Here is a 9161-nt window from a genome sequence, read left to right as displayed (position 1 = left end):
CTAGTAAAGCGAGTAACGGTCCATAATTCGTAAGTATGAAGTTTCGAATGAACTTAATGTTCTAAACAAGAAAGAACGTAATAGCACGATTTGATTTGTCAAGTTACCAGAATCACTGAGAATAGAACTATCAAGAATATATTTTCTTGATATGTTCAGAGGTTAATTAGAATGAAAGAGTTATGTAACATGGCACATGATGATAGTATGATCTACTGTGAACCATCATCACGTTTCATTAGAAACTCAACATGACTTACTGTAATATAACCACGTTGGCCGGGTGTCATTATATTATACTAACCCATGCTTCAATTCCCAACACTTCTCCATAATTCATTCATAATTTATACTTAGATTTTACAGAAGTTTCCAATATAATGGAATACAGAATACACGAAGAGGTAGATAATTTCGGACAAGAATATTTATGAAAATATCCTCAGAAATATCGAAGATATTTATGATGATATTTTGGAATTTCTAAGTTCGAAGGTTGATGAAGAAAGATTTTTCCGCAAGATTTTAACATGACTTCGGAGCAAGGTATTCTCTAAAGTTTTCATTGGATCCAGAATTATATGGATTCTTTGATCCTTGTATTTGTCCTTGGTCTCCTTCATGGTTAGCTCAATCCGTTTTTCAGTACCAAATTTTCTATCGAGCGTTCCCAACACTACATTCTTTATCATCAAACTCTTGGCCATTTAGGCCATCTACAATTTTGCTGTTTCCTCTGCATTTAATGCTACTATATCTGAATCGTCGGTTATCAATCCGAGTCGGTTTCAAGTGAATTGTGTTTTTAAATGATTAAACGCTGATGGTAATATGGTGGAATATATAAGGTCCTCTGGTAACAAAAAGAGCACGCATATATATCAAGGTTATAATAAGGCTAATCCGAATGAAAGTCGAAGTTGACTTGCTGGAGCTGTGACAAAATTTGCTAATTTGGAAAGAGATTGCAAAGTTATTTTTGATAATAACAACGTTAAAGGAATTAGCACAGCTACGTGTTAAACATTTACTCAGTTTTCGAGAGTTTTTCAGGTGCATAACTATATGCATCAATCTTTTCTTCCGTAGGTAAAGTGCGGTTGGTTCATCCTTTCGATTGAGGTGTTTTCAAGAATCATGAACGGTTTGAACGCAGATTGTAATCGTCAAGATACAAATGAGGTTTAGGATGATATCAACTGGCAAACTTGAAGAATTGTTTAGTTTCATAGGTTATAATTAATATTTTTAATTCATTTTAATTGTCCAATGTTGATAGTCCTCAGTTGATAGTCCACAGTTAGCAATTCAATAATTCACATATAGTTTAATATATAATATTCGAATTAATACGTATCGTGACCCGTGTACACAAGGTTGAAAAAGACGCGAGACGGGGCCAAAACTGTAACGACCTCAAAACTTCGCAACGGAGAAAACGGGGCCGAGACGGGGTCGAAACGGATGTTGACTAATGTTGACTTTATATATATAAATATATATTTATACATATTTTAGAGCTAAAAAATCTTCGTTAACAAGTTTATATGTATAATTGCTATTAGCGTTAATATAATACAAAATGGATCAATAAACTAAGTCAATTTTGTTTGATTTGACCGACTTATGACCAATTTTAACAGAATTTCTGACTTTTGACCAGCGTTGACCCAATTTTTCCTGCATTTGACCTAACTTTTGACCGTTGACCGGCTTATAAGAAAACAGGACGGGGTCGAAACGGTTTAGTCACCAAAACGTCGCAACGGGCGTCGCAACGGACGCAACGGACGCCGTTTACAACAGTGCGTGTACATGTCCCAGACTCGATCACAACTCAAAGTATATATATTATTGTGGAATCAACCTCAACCCTGTATAGCTAACTCCATCATTACTGCATATAGAGTGTCTATGGTTATTCCAAATAATATATATAGATGTGTCGATATGATATGTCATAACCTTGTATACGTGTCCCGATATTTAAATTGCGTAAAATAAATAACAGAAATTAAATGACGATAAATAAAATTGCGAGAATATAAATTGCGATAATTAAATTTCGATAAATAAAATGTAATCAGTTAGCTATGAACAGTTAGCTAGGAACAGTTAGCGTGGATTCTTAATAGAATTTTTCATAGTTAATTTGTTTGTTTCTAACAAATTTTATTTTGTCCAATGTTTTCTTCATTATGTCACTTGTTGGATTCTGGTAAATCAAAATCTAAATATGAAATTGGATGAAAATGGTTATTCTGCGGTGAACGGATACGTATATTTGTGGTTGTAAGTAAGATAGTAAATGACTGTTGAATCAGCTTCGACGAATGTACATTGTAACTTATTAAGGTGAAATCTAAATATTCCTCAGGTATTACCTACCCGTTAAAATATTTTTACCATTAACAATTTGTACAAAAGAATTTTTAATTACAATCTTTATGAAAACATATATACATATATATTTTCTTCAGATGTAATCATGGATTTAATGAGTTAATATGATATTAAACTCATTTGGTTTACGGTTAGAACTAGAGTACATAATCTCTAAAACATTAGAGGTTACATAACCACCATGTCGAACGAAGATAAATGATGTAGAACGTCATGTAGAACGATGATTATTCTCGAGGTACAGAATGAGATGTTGAGGCATGTGATGTTGAAACTTGGGTTGTTGGTGGTACTGTTGGTGCCGGTGATGTTGCTGAAGCTGGTAAATTTTACACCATATTCTCCAAATTTATTCTCTAGCGTGAAGTTCGTTGACTTCTTCTATTATCCCGGGATGATTGTCGGTTGGAACAAGCGAATGAATAAGGTTTAGAATTTTAGATAGAATATAATCGTGACAAGATACTCTGGAAATGAAAGAGAAAATAGTATTACGAACAGATTCGCCGGTAAGTGCTTCAGGTTCATTGTCAAGAGGACAATGTGGTGGATGGAAATGATCGCCTTCCTCTTATCTCCAATGATTAAGAAGGCTACGAACCCATCAGATGAATGTGTTGATTCATTCTGGTGACACTGCTTTCGGAGCTTAGGTGAAACTCCATATCAGAATAGCTGTCGGAATCTGAGGAATTCAAACTGGTTGAGGGATTTATCTCGTACGATCAGATGAAGGATTTTCGATAAGAAATAGATTATAGGTTTTAGATTAGTACCCTGCAATACATAATTTACATATGCATATATAATACTAAAATCCCATATGTTACGGAGGAATCTACGGAAGCTGTCAGGCAAAGGTAACAATAACAGATACGCTAAGATATGAATTTATCTATACACTGTCTATGTAATAGAGGTAGTAAGACGTGTCTAGACTTTAAGGATGATAAGCAAATAATTTTCGACACTAAATGATAAGCAAAACTTTTGACATGCAGACACGGTCGAAGTCCAGACCCACTAATGCATCTAAACAACTATCAGTTAGACACACTAATGCAAGACCTGGTTCGCTAAGACCACCGCTCTGATACCAACTGAAATGACCCGTCCTAATCCATCTGGACGAATACATTACAATTGATTACATCGCGAGGTACTTGACCTCTATATGATACATTTACAAACATTGCATTCGTTTTTAAAAGACAAACTTTCTTTACGTTGAAGGTTGACGGCATGCATACCATTTCATAATATATCCAACTATAATTGACTTAATAATAATCTTGATGAACTCAATGACTCGAATGCAACGTCTTTTGAAATATGTCATGAATGACTCCAAGTAATATCTCTAAATTGAACAAATGCACAGCGGAAGATTTCTTTCATACCTGAGAATAAACATGCTTTAAAGTGTCAACCAAAAGGTTGGTGAGTTCATTAGTTTATCATAAATATTCATTTTCATCATTTTAATAGACCACAAGATTTTCATTTCTCATAAATATACGTCCCATGCATAGAGACAAAAATCATTCATATGGATTGAACACCTGGTAATCGACATTAACAAGATGCATATAAAAATATCCCCTATCATTCCGGAAAATCCTTCGGACATGATAAAAACAACATCGAAGTACTAAAGCATCCGGTACTTTGGATGAGGTTCGTTAGGCCCAATAGATCTATCTTTAGGATTCGCGTCAATTAGTAGACTGGTTTACTAATTCTTAGGTTACCAAGCAAAAAGGGGCATATTCGGCTTCGATCATTCAACCATATAATGTAGTTTTGATTACTTGTGTCTATTTCGTAAAACAGTTATAAAAATTGCGCATGTATTCTCAGCCCAAAAATATATATTGCAAAAGTATTTAAAAAGGGAGTAATAAAACTCACTATACGATATTTTGTAGTAAAAATATGCCTACGACGGAATTGAACAATGCAGGATTGGCCTCGGATTCACGAACCTATATCGATTATATATGTTAAGACATATAATGAGCATGTAATAGTAATCAAACTATTTTCTATATTATATATCATATTACTTATAATAATGTATTTATTATTTCAAATTTTATACATATATCTACATATATCTATGTTATATTAATTTTATACACATAAGTGTTTATTTCTTTTATATGATGTTACAAATAATATTTTTATATATTTATTTCTCATATGTAGCTTAATTGATATTATATAATAATAAATAATAACATTTTATTTTTAAAAACAAATTAGTATGTAATATTTATATATAGTTGTTATATATGTATTAGATATATTTTTATATAGATAACTTTTGATTTGTTAAAATAATAATTTTAATCATACTAAAATAGTGTCCATAATAATAATAATGATGATATTAATTTTGATAATAATAATAGCCATTTATTTGTAGTAATAATAATAATAATATTTATAATAATAAATAATTTTACTTAACAATGATAATAATAATATTAATAATAATAATAATAATAATTACAATAATAATAATGAGACTACCTTAGAGAATAAGCTTCCAAAAAAAAAATATGTCGCAACCCGGGCTCGAACCCACGACCTCTCGTCCCTCGACCACACGCCTAATCCTCTAATCCATTTCATGTTTCTGAAATTAACACTAGTTTAATTCCTTTTAACCTTTAAATCCCTATCATCTTTGTGTTACTCGTTTTCAGGTCTTGGCTCAACAAACAACTCATCCTCTCGGCCCAAAGTAAATCAATCACGGCCCAACTAGAAAGTAAAGTAAGCAGTCCAATAACTATCACACTGTGTCACGGCCCAATATAAAATCTCTTGATATTTTACCGCTCAAATTCAAACCAAGGTTTATTTTATGAATCGTGGAATTAAAAAAATATAGCACTCCGTAATTTGTGGCATTATTTGAGTGTGGAGCCGGTATGGTGATCATGTGCGTAATCCATGATATAGTATAGAGTTTTTTTTTTTTTTTTTTTGCTGTATGAAATCAAATTGCCTTTTCTTTTTGGTTTTCTTTTCTTTTTCGGTTCAATCATACCAATGTCCACTAGCATAAAGGAGTTAATTTAATATAAACAAGTTCCATTCATTTCCATTTTGTCGGCGAACAAATTTAGGTAGTATTATTTGAGTATAAAGGTGGTTTATGGGATATGGGTTCTTGGATAGAACAAGTAAACGAATCACAAAAAAATAAAAATGATGGTAGTGGTTGTGGTGGTTTGATATAGTTGTTTATATATATATCTATGCGTATACGTTATATATGTAGAGAGACTAATATTTTTTGATAACAGGTAGTTCGAAAGTAATAGTTGCAGCGAGCAGTGATGGGTGGCGTGTGGTTGCAGCAAACCAGAACTAATAAGGTGAATTGGTGGTTTGAAGAGTGATTAGAAATAGAATTTTAGCAGCTGCAGTAGCAGTTCACGAGTAGTGATGATTATGGTGGTTTGCGAGTTAAAACAGAAGTAGAAATGCAAGCATAGCAGCAGTAACAAGGCTGCATCTTGTTGCCGTTTGGTGGTGGTTGTGCAGCAGGATATCAATGTGTTTAGTTTGAACATTGTTTGTGGTTAGAACCGATGTTGGTGAAAGGTGGTGTAAGGAGAAGGTGGTGGCGTTGGAGGTTGATAATGATGATGGTTATCAACGAATGCAAGAATATTTCTGTTTGAATGTATAAGTCTTTCATATGTATATCAGGTATGGGTGGGCATAATATCCGAATCCGAATCCGCAATCCAAATTATCCAAAAATCCGATCCAAAAATATCCGAAATTTCGGATATCCGGATTTTCGGATATCCGAAATTTCGGATATCTGGATTTTCGGATATCCGAAAATTGGATATCCGGATTTTCGGATTCGGATATCGGATCAATTTTCCAAAATTTTCGGATATTCGGATAATCCGATATCCAAATAAAGTACACTTATTATTAATATATTTATTGTATTTATAGTTTAGAAGCCCAATGTTATCGCTTATGGACCTTATAGCTTTCAAGGTAACTAAACTTTTTAACTTTTAAGAGTAAAAAGAACAAAGATAACACATAGAAATAATCAATCGTTACAAAGAGTAAAGTTAGTATCCTTTGAACTTTTATTAATACTCTTTCTTGTTGAAACTAACTGGCATTCATATTTGGATACACTTTTTGTTTGGCTCATCCTTAAAAGATGGATGATGTTATGCGAGGTGTATATAAAATAGTTATTATTTTACTAGGAAAATACTATTAAATACGATACAATTTTACACAAGATATTTATTTATTTATAGAATGGATATACTTAAACCTTGCTACAACACTTATAGGCAGTGTACCTAATCGTACAGTAGTGTAGTTTTTAGTAAGTCCGGTTCGTTCCACAGGGAAATCTTTAAACAAAGCTCAACGCTATATTAGTTTACTTTTATAAAAATACAAATATATATATAAGTAATATTATTATTATAAAGGGGGGTTTTTACCGTTTAATGACCGGTTTGTCGATTTTAAGACTTTAGTCGCAGTTAAAACCTAATGTAAAATATTAAATAAATAAAAGACTTAATTTAAAGCGTAAAGTAAATAACGATAATGAAATTGCGAATAATAAAAGTGCGATAAAATAAATTAACAATAAATAAAAAGTACGATAAATAAAAGTACGATTAAATAACAATAAATAAAAGTGCGATAATTAGAAGTGCAATTAAATATAAAATAAAGGAAATTAAATATGAAATAAAAGAATTATGCTTATTTAAACTTCCGTAATCATGATGTTTGACGTGTTGATTTTAGTTTTATGCCCATGGGTTAATTGTCCTTTGTCCTGGATTATTCAATATGTCCGTCTGGTTTTTGTCCATAACAGTCCATCAGTCATAAATATAAAGTGCGAGTGTCCTCGTCAAATTATTATTATACCCGAAGTTAAATATTCCAACTAATTGGGGATTCGAATTGTAACAAGGTTTTAATACTTTGTTTAATGAATACACCAGGTTATCGACTGCGTGTAAACCAAGGTTTTACTACTTTGTTAACGATTACACCAATTACCCTTGAATGTAATTTCACCCCTGTTTTAATTATTCTAGTGGCTATTAATCCATTCCCGTGTCCGGTTAAATGAACGATTATTCGTACATATAAATACCCCGCCCATCGTGTCCGATCGAGTGTATATGGTAATTTATAGGGACGCCCAATTGTAAATCTTTATATTAACATTAACAAACTTTCATTTAGTTAAACAAATATAAAGCCCATTAATAGCCCATAGTCTAATTTTCCACAAGTGTCGTTCTTTTGTCCAAACCCCAATTATGGTACAAAGCCCAATTACCCAATTTTAGTAATTAGCCCAACATCATGATTACTTCGTTTTAAACAAGCATAATAATAACTTAGCTACGAGACATTAATATAAAAAGGTTGAACATAACTTACAATGATTAAAAATAGCGTAGCGTTACACGGACAGAATTTCGACTTACACCCTTACAACATTCGCTAACATACCCTTATTATTAGGATTTAAAATTAAAATTAAAATTAAAATATAAATTATATATATATATTTCGTATATATTGAGAGAGATATATTATGTGTTAAAAACTCGGCAGAAAACTGGCTTTATATAGGACCTGACCAACATTTTCACTCCATGCGACTCGCATGGATTTTGTGCTTCTGGCCATGCGAGTCGCATGGCCACCCTGGATCCAGCCAAATTGGTTTGTTTTCTTCTTGCCGACGTAATATAATAATAATATATAATATAATATATAATTATATATAATTATATATATATTATATTATATTCTTGTGCATAGTAGATTAGATATTTTTGGTCCGTTGCGTCGGGCGTTTCTTCTTGGCTTAGGTCCCGGTTCCGGATTTTCGGACGTCCTTGCGTACAATTTTATATTTTGTACTTTGCGTTTTGTAACTTGTACTCTTGTCATTTTTAGACGTTCCTCATCAATAATTTGAACCTTTTTGATTGTATCTTGTACTTTTGAGCTTTTTGGACCTTTGTGTCTTCAATTCGTCGTTTTCGCCTTTTGTCTTCGCACTTATTTAAAATAAACGAATATTACTTGAAAATGGAACAATTGCAACTAAAATCTTGTATTTCTTGGGGGATTTTGCTATGAAATATATGTTCCTTTTTAGCCTTATCAATATCCCCACACTTGAGCGTTGCTTGTCCTCAAGCAATATAGTCTTGAAATACTAGAATCACTTCTTTATTCTTCACACTTTGTACATCAGTGATTTTGATATGACGGTATAAACAATGGTAGTAACGATATGGTTTACAGTCCCACATGACTATAAAAATTTAGATCCATTAAGGAAATTGGATCTTTATGAAAACATTTGATCTTTTGAAAATTCATTCTAGCTTTTACCCTAGATAAGTTTTCTGATTTGATCCATCATCGGTGTTGCAAAATATATTTGTGGATCAATATTTTGGCTAAAACTTTTAGGTTCGTGTAATCCACTGCTATCCCGGTATCGGAAAGTACACATCCAGTTTACTTGTTCCGTATATTATCTTTCGGTAAACTACCGTCCGGTTGTAAAGGAAAGCGATGAACAAGAAACTGTTAAGGCAATGTCCCGTGACATGCAGATGATTATGGTCTTTTAACGTGTCGGATGCTAGAACTATCCTTGGTAGGAGCGATAGTAAAGATCATCCTATGATTTTTCGGTCTGGCACAAG

This window comes from Rutidosis leptorrhynchoides, chromosome 6 (genome assembly GCF_046630445.1).
Source record: "Rutidosis leptorrhynchoides isolate AG116_Rl617_1_P2 chromosome 6, CSIRO_AGI_Rlap_v1, whole genome shotgun sequence".
NCBI lineage: Eukaryota > Viridiplantae > Streptophyta > Magnoliopsida > Asterales > Asteraceae > Rutidosis > Rutidosis leptorrhynchoides.
This window is presented reverse-complemented; position numbering follows the sequence as displayed.